The sequence below is a fragment of the Coptis chinensis genome, chromosome 8 (genome assembly GCF_015680905.1).
Source record: "Coptis chinensis isolate HL-2020 chromosome 8, ASM1568090v1, whole genome shotgun sequence".
In the NCBI taxonomy this organism is placed as follows: Eukaryota; Viridiplantae; Streptophyta; class Magnoliopsida; order Ranunculales; family Ranunculaceae; genus Coptis; species Coptis chinensis.
The window spans coordinates 43716142-43738152 of NC_141463.1; the positions used below are offsets into that span (position 1 = coordinate 43716142).

The following is a 22011-nucleotide window of genomic DNA, read 5'->3' on the forward strand; positions in this document are numbered from 1 at the left end:
ACCATGAAATGACACTTTTCCCAATTTAAAACGAGGCTCTTTTCTTCACACCGTCAAGACCTTAGACAAAGTTAGACAAGCATTCTCAGAAAGGAGTCTCCATAGATAGAAAAATCATCCATGAACACTTCCATAAAGCCTACCATGTCACTAAATATATGAAGCATACATCACCGAAGGTACTGTGGGCATTACAAAGGCCAAAAGGCATTCGCTTATAGGCATATGTTCCGGGGGACATGTGAAGGTTGTCTTTTCTTGGTCATCAATATCAATAATAATCTGAAAAATAGCCGAGTAGCCATCCGTAAAACAATAAAAGGCATGACCAGCCAGACGCTCTAGCATCCGATCTATAAATGGTAAGGAAAGTGATCCTTTCGTGTCATAGCATTTAAACGCCCCAGAATCAATACAGATTCTCCATTTCATAGACCTCGAGTGACAACATAGTCACCCTTCCCGCTACGCACCATGGTAACTCCCGATTTCTTAGGAACTACATGAATGGGACTTACCCATTCGCTATCGGAGATTGGGTATATAATACCCGCGATCGAGTAATCGCGCAAGACTTCTTCCCTAACCACCTCTTTCATGGCAGTGGTTCAAGCGACGCCGAGGTTCGCGAGAAGTCTTCGCTATCCTCCAAATGGATAATGATGAGTGCAAACATTAGGTCAATTCCCTTAATGTCGCTAGGGACCAACCAATCGCAGACCGATGTTCCCTAATCACCCTTATTAAACATGTCTCTTCATCCTTAGTTAACAGAGAAGATATAATTATCGGGTGACTACCATCCGGATCAAGTTGAATATATTTTAACCCCGGGAAGAGGTTTAAGACCGTGTGGACGGAATGTCCATTGATGTTTCATAAGTGTCCTTATTTAGAATGAATGAAGACTTGCTTAGGTAGCAAGTCTTCGTGAATCGCGATATGGAGCAACCGACGGTCTACAATTGGTGTGGACTCCGGATGGTGTTGACTTCCTCTAAGTAGGAGTCATTTACAAAATCTGAAGTTCCAAAAGAAAGGAATTTGTACATATTGTTTTCGTGAAACGTGTTGTTAAAATAATCTCGAGCTAAACTCTCGATCATGCTAACCTCCCCATCTACGCATCTAATCCGGTAACCGCTTCATCATTTTAAAAAACATTTACCTCGACGTAAAGATGGCCAAAAGATAAGGACATCTTTCCATCGCGACAATTTATAAGCGCATTGGCAGCTTGCCAAGAAGGGGCGCCCTAAATGATCGGTACAGAGTCATTAGCTTAATTTCAGTATCGAGGATAACAAAATCAGCAGGATAGTAGAAATCATGAACCTTAACAAGCACGCTTTCCACTACACCTTTAGGATACTTAATTGACCTCGTCCGCTTAATTGCAACGCTATTTTGTAGGTTGCATTTCCTGTAGACCCATTTGTTTATACAAGTAATACGGGAGTAAGTTAACACTCGCCCCCGTGTCTAATAAGGCGGTCGTCCGTGGGGGAATCTCCTAAGGTGCATTTTACAAGAGGGATCTACCGTGGTCCTTGTACTTAACAATTCCATTATTTTCGATAAAGTCGGGAACCGCTCAGCTTAAAAGGCGCCTTTTAGGTATATGTTGGTCTTACGCCTAGTAGTGCACAACTCTTTAAGAAACTTAGCTGGTTAGGTAGCTTTTAATAGCTTCGGAAAAGGAAGGTTTATCGTTAGATTCTTGAAAACGCTCCTAATTTCCTCAAAGTTTGTATCCCCGGTTAGCATGGCTAATTTTTGAGGGAACGGTGGTTTCGCTTCTATATTTTGCATATGGCTCTAATTGTCGTGTAACCTTGGCTTTCGGTTTCTTTGGTTGTGATTTAACCGGGTACCTCTACCGCGGTAGGCTCCTCGCTTCTATTGGTATCTAGTTCGATATCCGGTGTAGGAGTAATCGATGGGGTAACTATAGGCTTAGTTACTTTGTTATCAACCACTCTTCCGCAACCGGAGAGTGGTGATGGCATTTAGGTCACCTACGATTGTAGTTTCCGCATACTAGAATTACCGCTTACCCCAAAGGTCGTGTTTTGCTGTTTTTTGGTTTGGTATCGCTTGTCCCGAAACACGCTTTTTGTTGGGCTTTTGGCTAACCGTTGTATGCCCCGATTTATGGATTGTAAAATCTGTTGGTTTGATTGAGTCATTGTCCGAAAAGTTGTTGGGTAACTTGTATAAAGGCCCGATACGATCCGGGTTGTGTAGGTGTAGTAGTCACCGTGGTGGTGCGACCGAACTATCTCGCGATTATTTATGGGTGGGTTGTGATAGTTATTATTATTAACCTAACGATAATTTATTGGTATTATAATTATTATAATTATTCTCGACCTTGTGCTTGACCTTGTCGTGGTCATATTTGGTTGTTATAATTATTATAATTCCTTTGACCTTGTCCTTTGTCCCTTGCCTAGGGTGGAGCTTGGTTATAATTGTTTGCTTGCCTAACGCTTTGATTATTGTACTCGGAGGTGTTACTTGTTGATTATTTCTCCAACCGGTCGATGTTGTCTCCAAGGGCGCTTAGAATAGGATAGTTATTAATAGAGTAAACATTATCTTGTTCTCGTGGTTGTTGTTCATAAGCTAGAGGACAATAATCGCCGTGGTGCTCGGACTCAAACAGAAATTACATGGGTTGAGTTTACATTCATGACGGGGATAGGCTTTTGTTGAGCGTAAATAGCCTCTACTTTTTAGTTAGAGATTCGATTAGATTTTTAAGTTCGATCGGTTTTCTCAAACATACCGCGGCCCTTTGACCGCTGAAGAAGAACTAGCCGAAAGGGGGATATCATCACTACCCCCACCATTATTTCGCTTAGTTTGGTCTTCTAAAAATTTGTAAGCCTCCGAGGCTCCTTTACTTAGGAAACTACCCCCATTCATTATGTCAAGGACTTCTTTATGGTGGTGTAGAAGACCTTTGAAAAGGCACGAACTAACGGTCTTTTCGCTAAGTTATGATGTGGACACTCTATAAGGAGATCGGTGAAACGATTCCATGCCCTCGTAAAATGATTCATGAGGATTCTCGGCCGAAAAAATGAATCTTGGAAAGCATTTCATCCGTCCGTCTTTAGGGGTAAAATGTTCCATAAACAAATTGAACAAGTTTAGCCCACGAGTCCATTGCAATTAGGCGCTTTGGGCAGCTAACCAAGACGCCACCTTATCGGCTAATGTGAAAGGGAATACCCTCGCTTAATTTGTTCCGCACCTACCGTAGGATGATGGAATGTTATAAGGACTTGTTCAATCCTACGATGATGCCGATAAGGTTTTTCATGGTCTAACCCATGAAAACGGGTAACAAATTAAATATGTTTGGGGATTCAAAATCCCCCACCGGTCCGCTAGAACGATGCACGATTTAGGGCTATCGCCAAGGCTTTGTAAAAGTCGGAGAGAGGAGTCTCTTCTTCCCCATTATGTCGGTGGTGTATGTGAAATAGTAGCTAGAGGTGTAGTGTGTGGTATACTAGATAGACTTGTTTGTTGTCGTGTAATTACGCTTGTTGTTTTTTTGTTCGACCAGACCTTAATCTCATGCAAGACTAAGTTGAGCTTAACTAAACATGCAACACTCCAAACAATTCGATATACTAGTAGAAAACCTCTAACCGAAAATGCGAGGTATGGAAGAAAGGAATACCGATAAGCGCCCTTGCTTCGCTTTATGAATAGCGTCTTGTGTAATGCTTGTTCAAGTATATATAAGAGATTAGAACACTGAAAAATATGAAAGATCAAAGTTTGAATCAAACCCGTGGAAATCGAAATTTTAATGATCAAGGCCATTCCGATAGTCGGCCAAGGCCCGGTAATTTTCAGATTACAGTGTTTTTAGGGCGGGTCGCGCTCCACATGGGGCGGGTCGCGCTCAGTGTGAAGTCGAATTCCAGTGTTTGAACGCGGGTCGCGCTTGGTATGGCGCCGCGCCGCCAATGGTAGATAAAATTCCAAGAACTTAGCTGGTCGTCGCTTCCTCGTCGCTGGGCGCCAGGTATATTTTTCTCGTGGAATTTGTCAAAGCTGAAATGGGCAACCACAGTATGAAACAAACAAGGGTGGGTGGGTTTAATGGGACTTAAAAATGACTACTTCTACTATGAAAACAATGCTAAAGTGTAACTAAGATGGCAGCGGCGCCATTTGATAAACGTAAAATGAGTAGTTTACCTACGAAATGAACGATGAATTCACAACGTAAGTAAACTAAAACTATCATTTTACACTCAATTATCAAAGCTTCTACTCGATGCTTAATTGCACTAAGTGGAGTAGGAAGTTCGCTCCACTCCTAGTTCCCTAGCATGGAATTGTTTTCTAATCTAATTAGTCGGTCTTAAGTCTATGAGAGTTTTAAATAAGGGGATTATACTACGATGCAATATGAAATTGATAACTTTAATTTAAGCTACTTAATGCTATGGAAATACGATTGTTTGACTCTAGATAAAGAAATAGAGGGAATTAAATCCACCTCGAATCCAACTTAATAACCTAGTATAGATTGTCGTGATCTCGATTCTTACGCTTTTCCTCGCAAGAATTTCGAGTCTAATCCCTAGTGTTCATGGCATTCCTACCGGATACTAACTAGCATGTGAGGTCGCCCACCCATTCTCATGGCTTAAACACCCAACCTTCTAGAGTGGAATAGATTCTACTACCAATTCTATACTAACCACTAAGTTTTCATCAAGGCTTCATCAACCCCTCTAATGGAGGTTTAGCCTTGAGTCATCAAACTAACATTTCCCATTGAATCTAAACTAAACATAATGTAAGAAATTGAGATTTACTTAATTAAACAATAATGAATCTAATTTAATGACCGAAATGGAATAAGAACAAGAATTTAAATGAGATCTAGAATGGAAATGACAAAATTCGAAATTGACAACTAACTATTTTATTTATCTAATCAATCAAGAATAATCATTCAAAGATTTAATCTAAAACAGGAATTGAAATGGAACTAAAACTTAATTAATTAATAAAACTAGATCTAGAATTCTATATATTACTTTAGGTCTAACTAGCTACCTTTAACAAAGAGCTAAGCTTTTGTTTTATACATTCAGATCCAAAAATCGTGCATGGGCTTGAGCTATGTTTTGGGCCGAGAATCGCCCAAAACCCAATTCTTTTCAAATTCAAAAAGGCCTCTTCAGCTGCAGTTGGCTTCCACAGACTTTTCGTCCACTTCTACTCCTCTGATTGGGTCAAGGCTTGGACAATTTGGAAAGCGCTTTTTCCGAGGGTCGTTTTTTGACATAAGGTAGGCCCAATTCAGGTCCGAGTCCAAAGATATGGAATTGAAGTTCTCACGACTTTTGCTCCTTTATCTCGCTAAAGTGGCACATTTCTCGCATTATAATGGACTTTGAAGCCCGAAAAATGCATAAAACACGTAATCGAGATTAACTCTTACCAATTATTCACATAATTGGTCTAACAATATGATTATTAAGGGGTTAAAACTACAGTTTTGGGCTCTTATCAAGTTCCTCGGGTCAAAACACACAATTACGTGCATTGTTCCCATGAAGTTCTGGACATCATTTTAAATAATTCTTACAAGAAGTTAGGTTGTTGATAACATGAATAATAGAATTTTTATTTGAACCAAGAAACTTACCAAGCCAGGTTGCATGTGAGATCATATTCTCCAAAGATATACAAGCAACTTGATTCCATCCTCAAGAAGAGTAGGGATGCCAACCTCAAGATTCCTCATCCAAATCCATTAACATGGCTTGATGGACTGTAGAACTGCGTGAGACAAAAATCAATGTCCCCTACTCCAAGAGCATCCCCGACAGACCTCTGATTCAAGAACTTCTCCAAGTTTGAGAAATCATAGCAAAGAGAACCAACATACTCCTTTCTGATATCATAGTACTGCAGACTGTGCAGAGTAAGAACATCATAAAGTATTAGTTTAACATTAATCTATTTAGCTATGTTTAAGTTTCTTCAACGTCCTATACATTTTACTCTAGGATGGATGGAAATCCAAGTTTCCTTACATTTATATTTCCAGCAATACTCAAGATTCTCTGGAATATGGTGGTGCATACAAGATATGAGGCCAAGAAAGTGATTTTACCATCCATGCCTGCAAAAACCCTTCCAGTTTAAAACACTGAAAAATAGCTCTAGCTAATAATAGCAGACAGCACAACACGTCCTAGCTACATGATAGTTGCACATAGCCATTCCCTCAAACTTTGTTACATATTGAACTGAAACCTCAATACATTTTATACAACACTGCAGACCATCAGGATAATTTGTTGGAATCTCTTGTGTATTTCTAAATACTAGTGTGTGTGTGCAAAGTGGAGGAGATGAACAAAGAGTGTTCTCTCCACTTTAGTGTAAAGAAGATAGTCCCACATTGGTTATCCACCACTAGCCACATGCGCGCCAGCCCTCCTACACCGCACCGAGCCGAGTCGTGTCGTTTCGGGTTTGGGCTTGGGCTTAGGCTTGGGCTTACTGTCTAGTGGGTAGTGGCTTACCAATTGCCTAAGCTTGTTTTTTGCTTGAGCAGCAAGTTGGTCTCTCTTCCTTATTATCTATTTAGAAGACTGACTGTTGTGTCCTTGTACGGGTTGGTCTCTCTTCCTTATCTGTTTAGGAGAACGACTGCTGTAATCGACCTACCTCTATAAATACAGGGGCTATGCGTCCATAGAAGTAACAGACTCGAACAGAACCCACCAGAGAAACAAAACTCGCTATCTATCATCTTCTTTTTCTCTTCTTACTATACCCGCCAGAGAGAGTTATACTGCCGTTCTAGAGAGTAGTTTGTTCTAGTGCAAAGTCAAACTACTATTAACCATTGAATTCTGTGAGGAAGACGCCACTGCTGCCTTTCTACACTATTGGAAGGGGCGAAATCTTTCCTTAAGGACAGCCTAATCCGCGCCTTTGTTATTCCCAGTTATTGTTGTCCTTGTGTCTTTATTGTTTTCTTTATTCGCATACAACATAATTTATAAAGATGGAAAATATAAATATATATAAAAAGAAATAAAGAAGTAACCACAGTGATAAGAAAAGTACCACAAAGCTTTATTGCTAGTTCACATGTTGGAAGGATCTTGTTGATATGCTTGTATTGAGACTCTTTAATTAAACCTGTGTCCAATGCATAATCTGTGTATGCTTTATACTGGATAGCAGGATCAGTAAGTCCGTTGCCAATGGCACTACTCAACCAAGTTCTGTATGTGTGAGCTCAATTGAGAAAATAAATGACCAAATAATAACTAGACAAAGAAGGAACCTGATAAGAGCCCAAAACTGTAGTTTTAACCCCTTAATAATCATATTTTAGACCAATTATGTGAATAATAAGTAAGAGTTAATATTGATTACGTGTTTTTATGCATTTCAGGCTTCAAAGTCCATTATGTGCAGAAATGTGCCACTTTAGCGAGATAAAGGAGCAATGGTTGGTTGCTAAGGAGTTCTGTGATTAAAGGCCAAGATTCAAGAAGACAAAGCCTTTCTAAAGCCCGGTCAAAGTTGAAAAGTCAAAGTCAACGCGGGCAGAAACAGCACACAAAGTCATCAGAACTTCCGAAGACCATATCTTTGGACTCAGACCTCGGAATTGGGCCTACCTTATTGCAAAACGACCGGCTCGGAAAGAGCTTTCCAATGGTCTAAGCCTTGACCCAATCAGAGGAGCAGAAGTGGACGAAACATCTGTTGAAGCCAACTGCAGCTGAAGAGCCTATTTTGGACTAAAGAAATTGGGTTTTGGGTCTGATTCTCTGGCCCAAAACATGGCTCCAAGCCCATGCACGATTTTTGGATCTTAAAGTATAAAAACAAAAGCTTAGCTCTTTGTTAATGGTAGATAGTTAGACCTAGATTAGAATTAGATTAGTTAGCCTCCATTAATGAGTTTTAGAACTTAGTTTTAGAATTTCATTTTCTTGTTTTAGATTAATTTCTTGAATCATTGAATATCATTCATTAGATAAATAAAATAGTGATTATTTTTGTCATTTCGATTTTTGTTATTTCAATCTATTAGATCTAGTTTTAATTCTTGTTGATTATCATTTCTTAGTTGTTAATTAGATTTTAATTATTGTTAGTTAAATTAGTTAAGTTAGATTATTGATAAGAGCCAAAGTAGTTTTAACCCTTAATAATCATCTTTTTAGACCAATTATGTGAATAATAAGTAAGAGTTAACAGCGATTCGCGTTTTATGCATTTAGGGCTTCAAAGTCCATTATGTGTGAAATGTGCGTACTGGCGGTAGGAGCAATGGTTGGTTGCTAAGGAGTTACGTTGAAGGCAGAATTCAAGAAGACAAAGAAGCCTTTCTAAAGCCGATTCGAAGTTGAAAAGTCAAAAGTCGACGGTGAGAAGCTTGGCAAGTCATGGAACTTTCCGAACCATATCTTTGGACTCGAGACCTCCGGAATTGGGCCCTGCCTTGATATGAAAACGACCGGCTCGGAAGAGCTTTCCAATGGTCCAAGCCTTGACCCAGAGGAGCAGAAGTGGACGAAACATCTGTTGAAGCCAAGCTAAAATTTGAAACTATTTTGGACTAAAAGAAATTGGGTTTAGGGTGGGATTCTGCATTGGCTGTAATCAATCTTATGCGATTTTTGGATCTTAAAGTATAGAAAGCAATACTGTTAATGGTGAATAGTTAGACTGGAATTAAATTAGATTAGTTAGCCTCCGTTAATGAGTTTAGAACTTAGTTTTAAATTTCATTTCTTGTTTTAGATTAATTTCTTGAATCATTGAATATCATTCATTAGATAAATAAAATAGTTATTATTCTTGTCATTTAGATTTTTTGTTATTTCAATCTATTAGATCTAGTTTTAATTCTTGTTGATTATCATTTCTTATAATTTAATTAGATTTTAATTATTGTTAGTTAAATTAGTTAAGTTAAATTTTAATATGATGTGTAGTTATAATTGATGGGAATGGATGGGATTGATGACTCAAGGCTAAAACCTCCATTAGAGGGGTTGATGAAGCTTTGATGAAAACTTAGTGAGGTATAGTGTAGAAGCGCATTTGCAAGATCTATTCCACTCTAGAAGGTCGTGATTCGCCCGTGAGAATGGGTGGGCGACCTCGCGTACTAGTTAGTATTTGGTAGAAATGCCATGAAAGCGGGGATTAGAACTTCGAATTTTCTTAGTAGAATGTAGAATTGAAATAAAAGGAATCTATGCTAGGTTATTAAGTTGGATTAGGGTGGATTCAATTCCCCCTCTAATCCTTTATCTAGATTAAAAACAATCATATTTAGTAGCATTAAGTAGTTAAATTCAACATAATGTTCATATTGTATAGTAGTAGTATAACACCGCCAGTAAAGCTCTGGAGTAGACTTAAAGGCGGTCAATTAGATTAGAAAACAATCCATGCTAGAGAACTAAGAGTGGAGCAATTTGTTACTCGGCTCTATAATGCAATTAAATTTGAGTAAAACTTTGATAAATATGAACCGGGAAAAATTTAGTTTACTTACGTTTTGAGTTCATCGTTCATTTATTGAGTAAACTATTATTTTTCGTTTATCAAATGGCGCTGCCCCATATCTTAGTTTCACTTTAGCATTGTTTCATAGTATAATTAGTCATTTTTAAGTCCCATTAAACCCTCCCACCCTTGTTTGATTCATACCGTGGTTATCCGTTGAAAAGCGTTGAAAAATTCCGGAAAAATTACACCTGGCCTTGTCAGCGCTATATAAGGAGAGCGACCCGCTATGGACGGAACCTTGAATGACCAGCCCCATACCGGCGCGACCACGCTTAAGTTAGAACTCTGGCGGCTTTAAGTTCAAATTTTCCGCTCCAAAATTTCTGAAATTTGCGGTTCGGGTTTGTTTGAACCCGATTTTTCAAGTTTTAGGTGTTTTTAACTTGTTATATACAGCGAACGCGTAAACAAGACACTATTCATAAGCTGAAAGCGGGGCCTTAATCCAGGGTTTCCTTTCTTCCACCTGCATGTCTCGGTTAGGTTTTACTAGTATATAATTGTTTGGAGTGTTACATGTTTAGTTATTCAAACTTAGTCTTGCATGAGATTAAGGTCAGTCCAGAAGAAAAACAACTAGAGGAATTTTAATTCTAGTCAACAAACTTGTCTATCTAGTTTCCCACCATACTACACCTCATCTACTATTTCACACACACACCCGATATTATGGTCAAGAAGAAGAGACTCTCTCTCGACTTTATAAAGCCTTGGCGATAGCCCTAAATCTTGCATCGTTTCTAGCGGGGGCCAGGTGGGGATTTCCGCATCCCCAAATATATTTAATTTGTTACGTTTTTCATGGTTTTAGACCATGAAAAACCTTATCAAGACTCGTCGTAGGATTGAACAAGTCCTTCCAACATTCCACCATCCTCCGGTTGGTACGGAACAAATTAAATTGGTGGTATTCCCTTTCACCGATAAGCGTCTTGGTTAACTACCCAAGCCGCTTCTAATTGGACTCGTGGGCCAAACTTGTTCATACCTGTTTATGGAACATTTTTACCCACCCTTTAAAGGCCGGATGAAATGCTTTCCAAGATTCACTTTTTCGACAAAATCCTCATGAATCATTTTCGGAGGCTTGGAATCATTTCACCGATCTCCTTATAGAGTGTCCACACCATAACTTAGCTAAAGACACGTTAGTTAAATTGCCTTTTCAAAGGACTTCTACACCACCATAAAGAAGTCCTAGACATAATGAATGGGGTAGTTTCCTAAGTAAAGGAGCCAATGAGGGCATATAAATTTTGGAAGATCGGACTAAGCATAATAATAATTGGGGGGTAGTGACGCGATTACTTCCCTCCGCTAGTTCTTCTTCCACGATTAAATGCTACCCGGATGTTTGAGGTTAAATCCGATCCCGAGCTTAAAAATTCTAATTGAAATCTAACTACAAAAAGGTAGAGGCCATTTCTGACACAACAAAAGCCTATCCCCGTCATGAATGTAAATTCAAATCCATGTAGTTTCATTTGAGTCCCGAGCATCCCGACTCCATTTGTCCTATAGCCTATGAACATTCTTGTTCCATTAATAGTGAACCTAACGCCCCTTGGAGACAAAATCCCAACCGGTTGGAGAAATAACCAACAAGTCACACTGATTGTGGTACAATAATCAATATGTTAGGCCAAACACACGCTTATAACCAAGCTCCACCACAACAAGGACGGGATGGGGGTAATTATAATAATTATAACAACCAAAGCTTGAACCCTCGACAAGGTCAAGCACAAGGTCAATGTAGTTATAATAATTATAATGCTAATAGAGGTATCGTTCCGTTAAATAATAACTATCACAATCCGCCCATAAATAATCAACGAGAGATAGTTCCAAATACACCCACCGTGACTACTACACCCACACAACCGGATCGTCTTGACACCTTCATACAAGTGAGCCAACAACTTTTCCAAACCATGGCTCAATCTAACCAACACATTCTAAAATCCGTTAATAATTTAAACCAACAGTTAGCCCAAGGAAAGCCGAACCAAAAGGCGTGTTTCCAGGTGGCGATACCCAACCCTAGAACAGCAAACCGCGGCCTTTGAGGTAAAGCGGTAATACTAGTACGAAACTACGTCCGTGGGTCGACTAAATGCCATCACCACTCTCCGCTCGGAAGAGTGGTTGATAACAAAGTAACTATGCCTATAGTTACCCCATCGATACTCCCTACACGGATATCGAACTAGATACCGAAATAGAAACTGAAGAACCTACCACCGTAGATGTACCAATTAAACCACAACCTAAGAAACAGAAAGCCAAGGTTACACATCAAGTCGAGCCATACGCTAAATATAGAGAGAAAACACCGCTTCCCCAAAAATTAGCCATGCTAACCGGTATACTAACTTTGAGGAGATTAGGAACGTTTTCAAAAATCTAACGATAAACCTTCCTTTTCTCGAAGCTATAAAAAGCTACCTAACCACGCTAAGTTTCTAAGGAGTTGTGCACTACTAGGCGTAAGACCAACATACCTAAAGGCGCCCTTTCTAACTGAGCGGTTCCCAACTTTATCCGAAAATAATGGAATTGTTAAGTACAAGGACCTCGGTCAGATCTCTATCTTGATAATGCACCTTAGGAGATTCTCACACGACGACCGCTTACTAGACACGGGGGCTAGTGTTAACTTACTCCCATTTTATTTGTATAAACAAATAGGTCTAGAGGAGATGCAACCTACTAAAATAACATTGCAATTAGGCGATCGGTCTATTAAATATCCTAAGGGTGTGGTTGAAAAGCGTCTTTGGTTAAAGTCCAAAATTTTACTACCCGGCCGACTTCGTTATCCCTCGACCCGCGAAGTCACTAACGACTCTGTACCTATCATTTTAGGGCGTCCCTTCTTGGCTGCCAACGGCGGCTCATAAACCGCCGCGATGGTTCGATGTCCTTGTCCTTTGGCCATCTTTACGGTTGAGGTAAATGTTTTCAAAATGAGGACACGCAGATATCGATTCATCTACAAATGGCGAGGTTAGCATGATCGAGAGCTTAGCTCAAGATTACTTCAAAAACATATTTCAGGAGAAACAGATTAACAAATTCCTTTCCTTCGAAATTCGACTTTAACAATGACTCCACGGTAGTAGCCGAAATCGAAGAAGAATTTCGCAACTCTTTGCATCGCTTCTTTACCACTTCGAGTCCCCCTTGCCAACAACCATTCATCCCTTGATGCTATATGGCGGGAAGATGAATTTTTCAATCTCTATCCCGGTGATCCTTTTGACCCACCTATTGAGGAATGTCTTGCATATATCAAGATTTTCGATGATATAGACTTAAGAGCTCTAGTGAGAATCATTCACCTTCCATCACCAATATTCCCCACCCTCCACCTTTTCAAAGGAACCTCGAGTTTGTTGTTTTCGATCCTTTATTTTCTCCTGTGCTTCATGATTTTTTAAATCCACCTAGTAAACAAATACTTCCCGAGGATAAACCACTTGACACCTTCATTTTCAAACTTGAGGCGGTCCTAACTACACCATGAATGAGTTTTTGTGCTAAACCCACATCCTCATTTTTTCCATGCTTTCCCTCTAAAACTTATCCCAATCCACCATATCTTCCACAACCATTCACTTTTCCACACTTATTCACTAGGACACCTCTCGTTCAAAGATGAAACATAAGGTGCATGCTCGGTTATGTTATAGGTCTATCCGACTTGGCTTTCATTCCACTCGCGCTCGTCATAGGAAATCTTGGTGCTTGATTGTGTTTGGATATGTTTTCTGTGATATTTATTTATGGAACGATCCACAACTATTTCGGTTGTTGATATATGATAAACTGCATATTCATACATATGTTTAGATAAGTCTCGAGTATCTGACTATAAACGACTCAATTTTTGTGTTTGGTGCATTTCCTTTCATTTCCATATATTGGTGAATGCACCATTCAGGTAGCCGGGCCCTCCCTATGGAGTGTGTGGCTGTAAGTACCGGATCCTAAGTCCACGTTTCACATAATTCACGTTTTCCACTCTTGCATGTTTTCTTAGTTTTTGAGTCATGTTTCTCTATGGTGTGAATTATGTCTTTACTGCTTATTATTTTCCTTTATATTAAACCTAATTCATAAAAAGTAAAAAAGTTTAAAGCTATAAAAATAGTAATCTAGCAAGTCCGGGAATCGACTTTTAAAATACCGACGTTTTAAAACAAATTTTTACAAACCGGTTTTCAAAAATTTGTTTGGGGGGGTGGGTGTTAGTTTTCCATTCTTGATCACTCAAATTCTTATTCTTACCCCACCTGGCTCCCTTGAAGAGTAGCTAGATTTCTTCTTGTTTGTTGTTTTGATGTTGTTTTTATTATATTTAGATAGGATGTTACGTTGTTAAATTTAAGTAGTTAATTTTGACTTTTTGATAAAAGATTGTTTAAAATGATAGTTTTAATTTACTGGTTATTTTGTGAATTAATAGTTCATTTAATGTTGATAAACTATTCAAATTATTAGTTATCAATTATGTAGTCCAAAGCATGATTTTTATATGACCTCCTTTTTTTTTAGAAGTTATTTCGGAGTCAGGGTGAGAATATTGCCGAATAGGCATATCTATGAATAAATATCATGGTAGGATGAAATCTCGATAAAATAGGTAGGTTCTATCCTAAATTCAACCTAAAAGATATTAGGATTGTTTTAAAATCAAGAATATGAGTTGTTTCCGTTTTCGGGTTTGAAAATTTTAGTATTTCCGGAAATTGCCGGAAAAGCTTTTTGGCAACTTCCCGATTCGTTTTAGCAACTTAAAACCTATATAAACTTCATTCATTCTACACTCATAACCCACACTACACCTAACTTCTATCACTCACCTTTCACTCCCACGTTTCCTGTTGTTCGTCTCAATTTTCAACCATCAAGCCTCCGGGACCGGAAGCTTCAAGTAGAAGCGCACCTGCGCCCTACACATTTTTCTGAAATTTAGCACTGAGAGCACCTACGCCCAAGTTGAGCGTGCCTCGCGCCAAAACACTGTAAGTCAAAAAAAAAAAACAAACCACGAGGGCGCAAAATTCAAGTGGAGCTCTGCATACGACTTCCGTAGACCAGAAAATTTCCAGTTTTCTGTGGGTTGTTCCCGGGTCATTTGCAGGTGTTTGTTCGGGCGTAGTTTCGAGATGACATCTCCTACAATAATATCAGAACAGTCTTTCGAAGATTTGTTCCAAAGCACTACTTATGGTGCTTGGTCTCGCGAGGTGATCACACACGTAGGCTGGGAACCGCTTATGGTTCTTGCTAGCATTTGTTCTTGGACTTGCCATGCCATTTGAAATACAAGACCCATGGTGCTATTGGGTAGATAATATGCATGTCCGGGAGATAAGGTAAGTTTTAATTCCATTTAGTGTCCGCTTATGTCCCAAGCAATTTAATTCATTAACCCCATAATGGGTGGAACTCTTATAGAGTTCGCGTTAGTTTTATATTAGTATGTTTTAACCTTGTTTTTTGCGATGTTCCAGAATTTCACGCGTTTCCATGGTATTTTTTTACCCTCTTTATTTAAATGCTTTGAGGACAAAGCATGCATCTTGTTTGGGGGTGGGCATAGAAACACGTGTAATTAAGGCATCTGTTAGGATATAGATATGTATAATATGCACTTGTTTTCTAGTTAAAATTTTAAAAATTTCAAAATATAAATAAATAAGTTATGCTATACACTTAGGAATATTGGTATTGTTTTCTTTCACTATGCTCTTAACAATCTAGAAGTCTCACGTAGCTTTTGCATTAGAATAATTTTTAGAAACTTAGGTTAATATGTAGGTTATAATCTTTGCATCTATCTATAAATATATTATATGAGTATCTATGATTGGTAGCAGTAAGTTTCTGAAATCTAGGCTAGAGTACTTATTCTACAAATCCCGTGAAAATATAGCCTAAAGCCTTATAAGAGTGAAACATTTGAGAAATGACACAAGGGAGAAGTAAAATCCGGATAGAGAAATTACACGTCCACTTGCTTGATCACTAAACCATATCCTAAGCGAGAATTTAGGCCCTCTTTGGATCGATATAGCCAGAAATTCAAACCTATGAATTATTTTCCGCTAGTCGCCCCTCGAGCCTTTCTTTAGCCTTTCATAGACCACAAATCCTTTACCCTGTTACAAAAACAAAACAAAATAAAAAAAAAAAAAAATCAACCTGCCCAATTTAGAATAAGTCTGAGAATAGAATGAGGAAGAAAGAAGAAGAGAAAAACCTGTGTAAACAAAAATTAGTTAGTTGCTTCAGAAAATAAAGAAAAGAAATTTCCATCCAAAGAAAAGAAAAATAGAAATAGAAATAAAATAAAAACTCCAAAAAATAGAATAAAATGAGTCAAAAGCCAAAGAAAAAAAAAAAAAAAAATATGGCTAAGGATGGAAACAAAGTGTAGAAGCAAAAGTAAATAACAAGGTTTTCTCTAGTTACATAATATGAAGACTCTATTATCTCAGACTTGTCCTTTTTGAATATCTATTTCCTTCCTTTTTAAACCATCTCCTAATCCCCGAAACACCTAATAAAGACCTCTAGCTCAATTAGGAATAGGTTAGTGTGATAGTAAGTGGCAAATGTGTTTGATCGACTCCGGCTTCCTTGTGTGTCATTGAGATTGTAAGGTAAAGTGTGCCCCATGCTTGACTAGTAGTAAATAAAACTTGAGTGGAAAAATCAGAGTGTTGTATCTTGACTATTATTGTGAGAACCTACTTAAGGACGCTATTCCGAGTTTCAGAAACGGACCTGCGATTGCATTTCATAGTATTACTCATTGTAGATGATTGATTATTATGCATATATTAGCTTCGGTTTTTGACTTGGTTATTCTTGTTCATAGCTAGTGAGATGTATAGATAATTTGGAGCATGAATAAGGAAACAATAGTTTTCTTTTTTAGTCGTTGTAGTATAGATGAAGTTTGTGAGTACCTTCACTGGAAAACTCTCACGAGGCTATAACTCGTCCACTAGGGAATTCCTAGTGGTTTAAGGCCTTGTTGCATATGGTCAATGCAATCGCACTCAGCGAAATGAGAGTATATAGAACTCCATTTTTGGTCACTTATGCTAATTTCTCATATTTGCTTGAGGACAAGCAAAATGCTGTTTGGAAGTGGTTGATAAGAGCCCAAAACTGTAGTTTTAACCCCTTAATAATCATACTTTTAGACCAATTATGTGAATAATAAGTAAGAGTTAATACTGATTACGTGTTTTTATGCATTTCAGGCTTCAAAGTCCATTATGTGCAGAAATGTGCCACTTTAGCGAGATAAAAGAGCAATGGTTGGTTGCTAAGGAGTTCTGTGATTAAAGGCCAAGATTCAAGAAGACAAAGCCTTTCTAAATCCCGGTCAAAGCTGAAAAGTCAAAGTCAACGCGGGCAGAAACATCACACAAAGTCAGCAGAACTTCCGAAGACCATATCTTTGGACTCAGACCTCGGAATTGGGCCTACCTTATGTCAAAACGACAGGCTCGGAAAGAGCTTTCCAATGGTCTAAGTCTTGACCCAATCAGAAGAGAAGAAGTGGACGAAACATCTGTCAAAGCCAACTGCAGCTGAAGAGCCTATTTTGGACTAAAGAAATTGGGTTTTGGTCCGATTCTCTGGCCCAAAACATGGCTCCAAGCCCATGCACGATTTTTGGATCTTAAAGTATAAAAACAAAAGCTTAGCTCTTTGTTAATGGTAGATAGTTAGACCTAGATTAGAATTAGATTAGTTAGCCTCCATTAATGAGTTTTAGAACTTAGTTTTAGAATTTCATTTTCTTGTTTTAGATTAATTTCTTGAATCATTGAATATCATTCATTAGATAAATAAAATAGTGATTATTCTTGTCATTTCGATTTTTGTTATTTCAATCTATTAGATCTAGTTTTAATTCTTGTTGATTATCATTTCTTAGTTGTTAATTAGATTTTAATTATTGTTAGTTAAATTAGTTAAGTTAGAATTTTAATATGATGTGTAGTTATAATTCAATGGGAAATGATGGGTTGATGACTCAAGGCTAAAACCTCCATTAGAGGGGTTAATGAAGCTTTGACGAAAACTTAGTGGTATAGTGTAGAAGCATTGTAGAATCTATTCCACTCTAGAAGGTCGTGATTCGCCATGAGAATGGGTGGACGACCTCACATGCTAGTTAGTATTTGGTAGAAATGCCATGAACACTAGGGATTAGAACTCGAAATTCTTGCCGTAAGAACGTAAGAATTGAAATACAAGAATCTATGCTAGGTTATTAAGTTGGATTCGAGGTGGATTCAATCCCCCTCTAATCCTTTATCTAGATTAAAAACAATCATATTTCCATAGCATTAAGTAGTTTAAATTCAACATAATCAATTTCATATTGTATAAGTAGTATAACACCCTTCGTAAAGCTCTCATTAGACTTAAGACTGATCAATTAGATTAGAAAACACTCCATGCTAGAGAACTAGGAGTGGAACGAATTTGTTACTCCACTCTATAATGATAGAATTGAGAGTAGAAACTTTGATAAATATAAACACGTTAAAGTTTTAGTTTACTTACGTTTTGAGTTTCATCGTTCATTTCGTAGGTAAACTACTCATTTTTATGTTTATCAGAACCCAAGACAATACCTTTAGGTTTATATGAATCCCCTCTTTAGCTTTGTTTCCTTGGTGCACACGAGCAACAAAGGCAGGAATGTAGTGCCCAGCATTTGACTCTCCAGTAATGTAAAAATCATTCTTTGCAAACTCGGGATGCTCAGTGAAAAATGCCTAACATCATGGACAAACAACTCAGTCTTGAGTCTTATTAATTTTTAAAATCTCATTATCCCAACAACCTAAAATAAACGACTAAAAGGAGAAGAATTAGCCGTCATAAATATATGTTTCGTTATTCAATTTTTATATTCAATTTTTATTGATATGTAATTGAATTATGGATGGTTTTTGAGAATTAATATATATGTTTTTTTATATATGTTTTTTTTTATAAATAAAATTGTGAAATACTAAATATTTTGCATACTAGTTGTATGTGAATCCGATCCGAAACTGATATGAAATTGACTCGCTGGTTTAGCGGGTCACCCGTTGGGTAACCCATTATATAGGTGGATTGGGTTTGGGTTTGAGAAACTCGACACGATTAGTAATTGGGTCGGATTTGGGTTTTCTCTCCTAACACGTGACCGCATATGACAAGACACGAACCCGTCCTGACACCACCCATTGCTACCCCTAGCTACACTCCACGAAACTAAAATTACGGAACAATACATTTGCCTATACCCAAGGTGTACATCAGCTCCTTAATGTTAAAGAATAATGTGAGGATTGGAAAGTGAGTTTTCAACAATTCAAAAAATCACTTCTCATTGGCACGAGGATACTCTAAACGTCCGACAGGAAACAGAATGGGGCTTGAACACAATGATTTTGAGAGCAGGTGTTTCATGGTTTTCATCATATAAGCTGCATTGAGTTTGATTACTGTAATAGTTTATAGATCATAATACAACTTTAAAAGAAGGTATCTACATTGGGTTGTGTGCCTTCACATCCTTCAGGGATTCATCTCTATCACTCATTCACTTGTTTTACTACAAAGAATGACTCTTATTTTGGTACTTGCATGGTTATTTAATTATTCCATTTTTAATTAATAGTATATATATATATATATATATATATATATAGTCAAAACTTTCCGGATAAAAAAACTTCTGAACCCAAACAAATTCACGTGACTTTTTTGTTCTTTCCTTTCTCTTCACTTTTTTCTCCTACCCCACCTTTCTCTCTCTTTATTTGACCTTGAGCAATTACTCATGCTCTCTCTCTCCATTATGACCCCACACACTCTCTTTCCTCTCTTTCTCCATTTCTCTTTCAATCTTAGCAACCCACTCTCTCTCCATTTTATTTTTCACGTGACCTCAAACCATTCTTTATTCTCTCTCCTCTCTCTCCACTTTATTTGACCACTTTATTGATTTTGTTTAACCCCACTCTCTCTCTCTCTCTCTAGTTTTGCTTCTCATGCCTCTCTCATCTCTCATTTAATTCCTTTCTTCACACTTCCCAACTTCCGACCCCACCTTACACTCTCTCACCCCAATATCACCACCACACCTTTTTCACTTTTTAAGAGTGTTCCAACTTTTACTTTTATCGAGGTCCACAACCATTTTATGAGGGATCTTAACAACTTTTACTTTTTCACTTTATGAGGAGTCGAAAGTGAATTATTGTGGACCTCGATAAATCATTGTCTCAACTTTTATCATATGCTAATAATCTAATATACCTATAAACCAGCAAATTAGTATTCTTTTAATGGAAGCGGGTAAAATAAAAAATATTGGCTATACAGAAAAAAAAAAAAAAACCTTGGAAATTTTGTTAGAGATTCAAAGAGCTTGGTAGATGGGCATGATGTAGAGATATTGATGGAAAAAAAATTCTTCATTTTCTTTTAGAACTAAAACAGACAACAAAAATAGGTTGACTCATTGTTTCTGGGCTGATGCGAAGGGAATAAGGGCGTACAAGCGTTATGGTGATGTGGTAGTGTTTGATACAACCTACAATACCAATAAATATGGTATGATATTTGCACCATTTGCAGGGGTAAATAAACATCGTCAAACTGTAATATTTGGTTGTGCATTCCTGTGTGATGAGACGACAGATTCATTCGTTTGGCTATTCGAAAAATTGATGGAAGTAATGCCAGTTGGCCCTCCCAAACCCTCCCAAAATGATTATCACTGATCAAGACCCGGCTATGTCAAAAGCAATTACTCAAGCTCTTCCAAAAACATTTCATAGATACTACATTTGGCATATTCTGAACAAGTTTTCTGAAAAATTGGATGCAATTGCTTATATAGATCAATATACTGTGTTTCAAAAATGCATTTGGAATACATAGTCTGGAGAAGAGTTTGAGGCAATATGGGAAGGTACAATAGGGAAACACATACTAAACGATAACATTTGGTTAGCTGCAATGTATAGTATACGTTATAAATAGGTTCCATCATTTGTGAAACGCATTTTCTTTGTTGGCATGTCAAGTAGTCAAAGGGCGGAAAATGCACACGCATTTTTCAAGAGGTATGTCTCTAGAGAAAATCCTTTAAATGAATTTGTTACACGATTTAATAGGGCACTCGAATACCAACGTCATAAAGAATTGCAAGCTGATCATGTTGATAGTAATGAACGTCCAATGATGAAAACCCCAATTTCTATGGAGAAGCAGATGGCATATATTTATACATTGTCTATTTTTCATAGATTTCAGAACGAGTTGTGGGAGAGTTTGGAGTACTTGATTGAAAGTTCAGTAGATAATGAAAAACAGGTTGTCTACATGGTGAAAAGGCCAAGTGTAAGAGATTCTAGACCGTGGAAACTTGTGTATGATATGGCTCTAAATTTTGCTACCTGTAGCTGCGAGAAATTTGAATTTGAAGGAATTCCTTGTAGACACATTTTGGCTTACTTTAAAGTTTGTCAAATTGTTTACTTGCTGGATGCTTATATACTGAGTAGATGGAGGAAAGACACAAGATTGGAAGAAATAATAACATATGGTGGGAAAGAGGTGAAAGAAAGTAGTAACGACTTTATGTTTGGTTGCATTGGAGGAGTCTTTAGAAACATCAAGTACTCTCAGGGCAAAACGAATAGCATTGTCAGCAGACCTTCTCTTCACTTCTTGCACCACCTTGGAATATAACTCAAAGGTCTCTGCCAAGATATCATTAGCCCTCTTTTCAGAACGTAGACGTTTCTCTTTGAGAGCCCTCTCAAAACCTGCCATAGTATCATTAGCATGAGAAATAGCCTGGCCAAGCTTCCTCATCTCGGCATTCCTACAGTCAAGCTCGCCCTGGACTTGGTCATTCTTTGCTTGAAGTGTGGTGAATTGGGAGTGCAGCTCCAAGAACTTCACTTTCCGAGAGGCAGCATCAGCTGCTCCTTTTTGGGCCTTATCTAGAGAGCTTCGGAAGTTGGTAATCATCTTTCTCATGTTCCTAAAACCAGCATCTGACTTCTTCTCTTTCGCCAAGAGTTGGTGATAAGAGCCCTAAAACTGTAGTTTTAACCCCTTAATAATATTACTTTTAGACCAATTATGTGATTAATAAGTAAGAGTTAGTATTGTTATCGTGTTCTTATGTATTTTAGGTATTGGAGTCGAATATGTGCAGAAATGCATCTTTTTTGCGAGATAAAGAAGCAAGGGTTGGTTGCTAAGAAGTTCTATGATTAAAGGACAAGATTCAAGGAGAAAAAGCCTTTTTCAAACTCGGTCAAAGCTGAAAAGTCAAAGTTAACGCGGGCAAAAATAGCGCAC

General features: G+C 37.9%; 1 pseudogene; it reads right to left on the reverse strand.

The window, feature by feature from the left end:
* Nucleotides 1–21684, reverse strand: part of LOC147481563 (serine carboxypeptidase-like) — a 37133-nt pseudogene extending 15449 nt beyond the window's left edge.
* Between the last annotated feature and the right edge of the window lie 327 nt (nucleotides 21685–22011).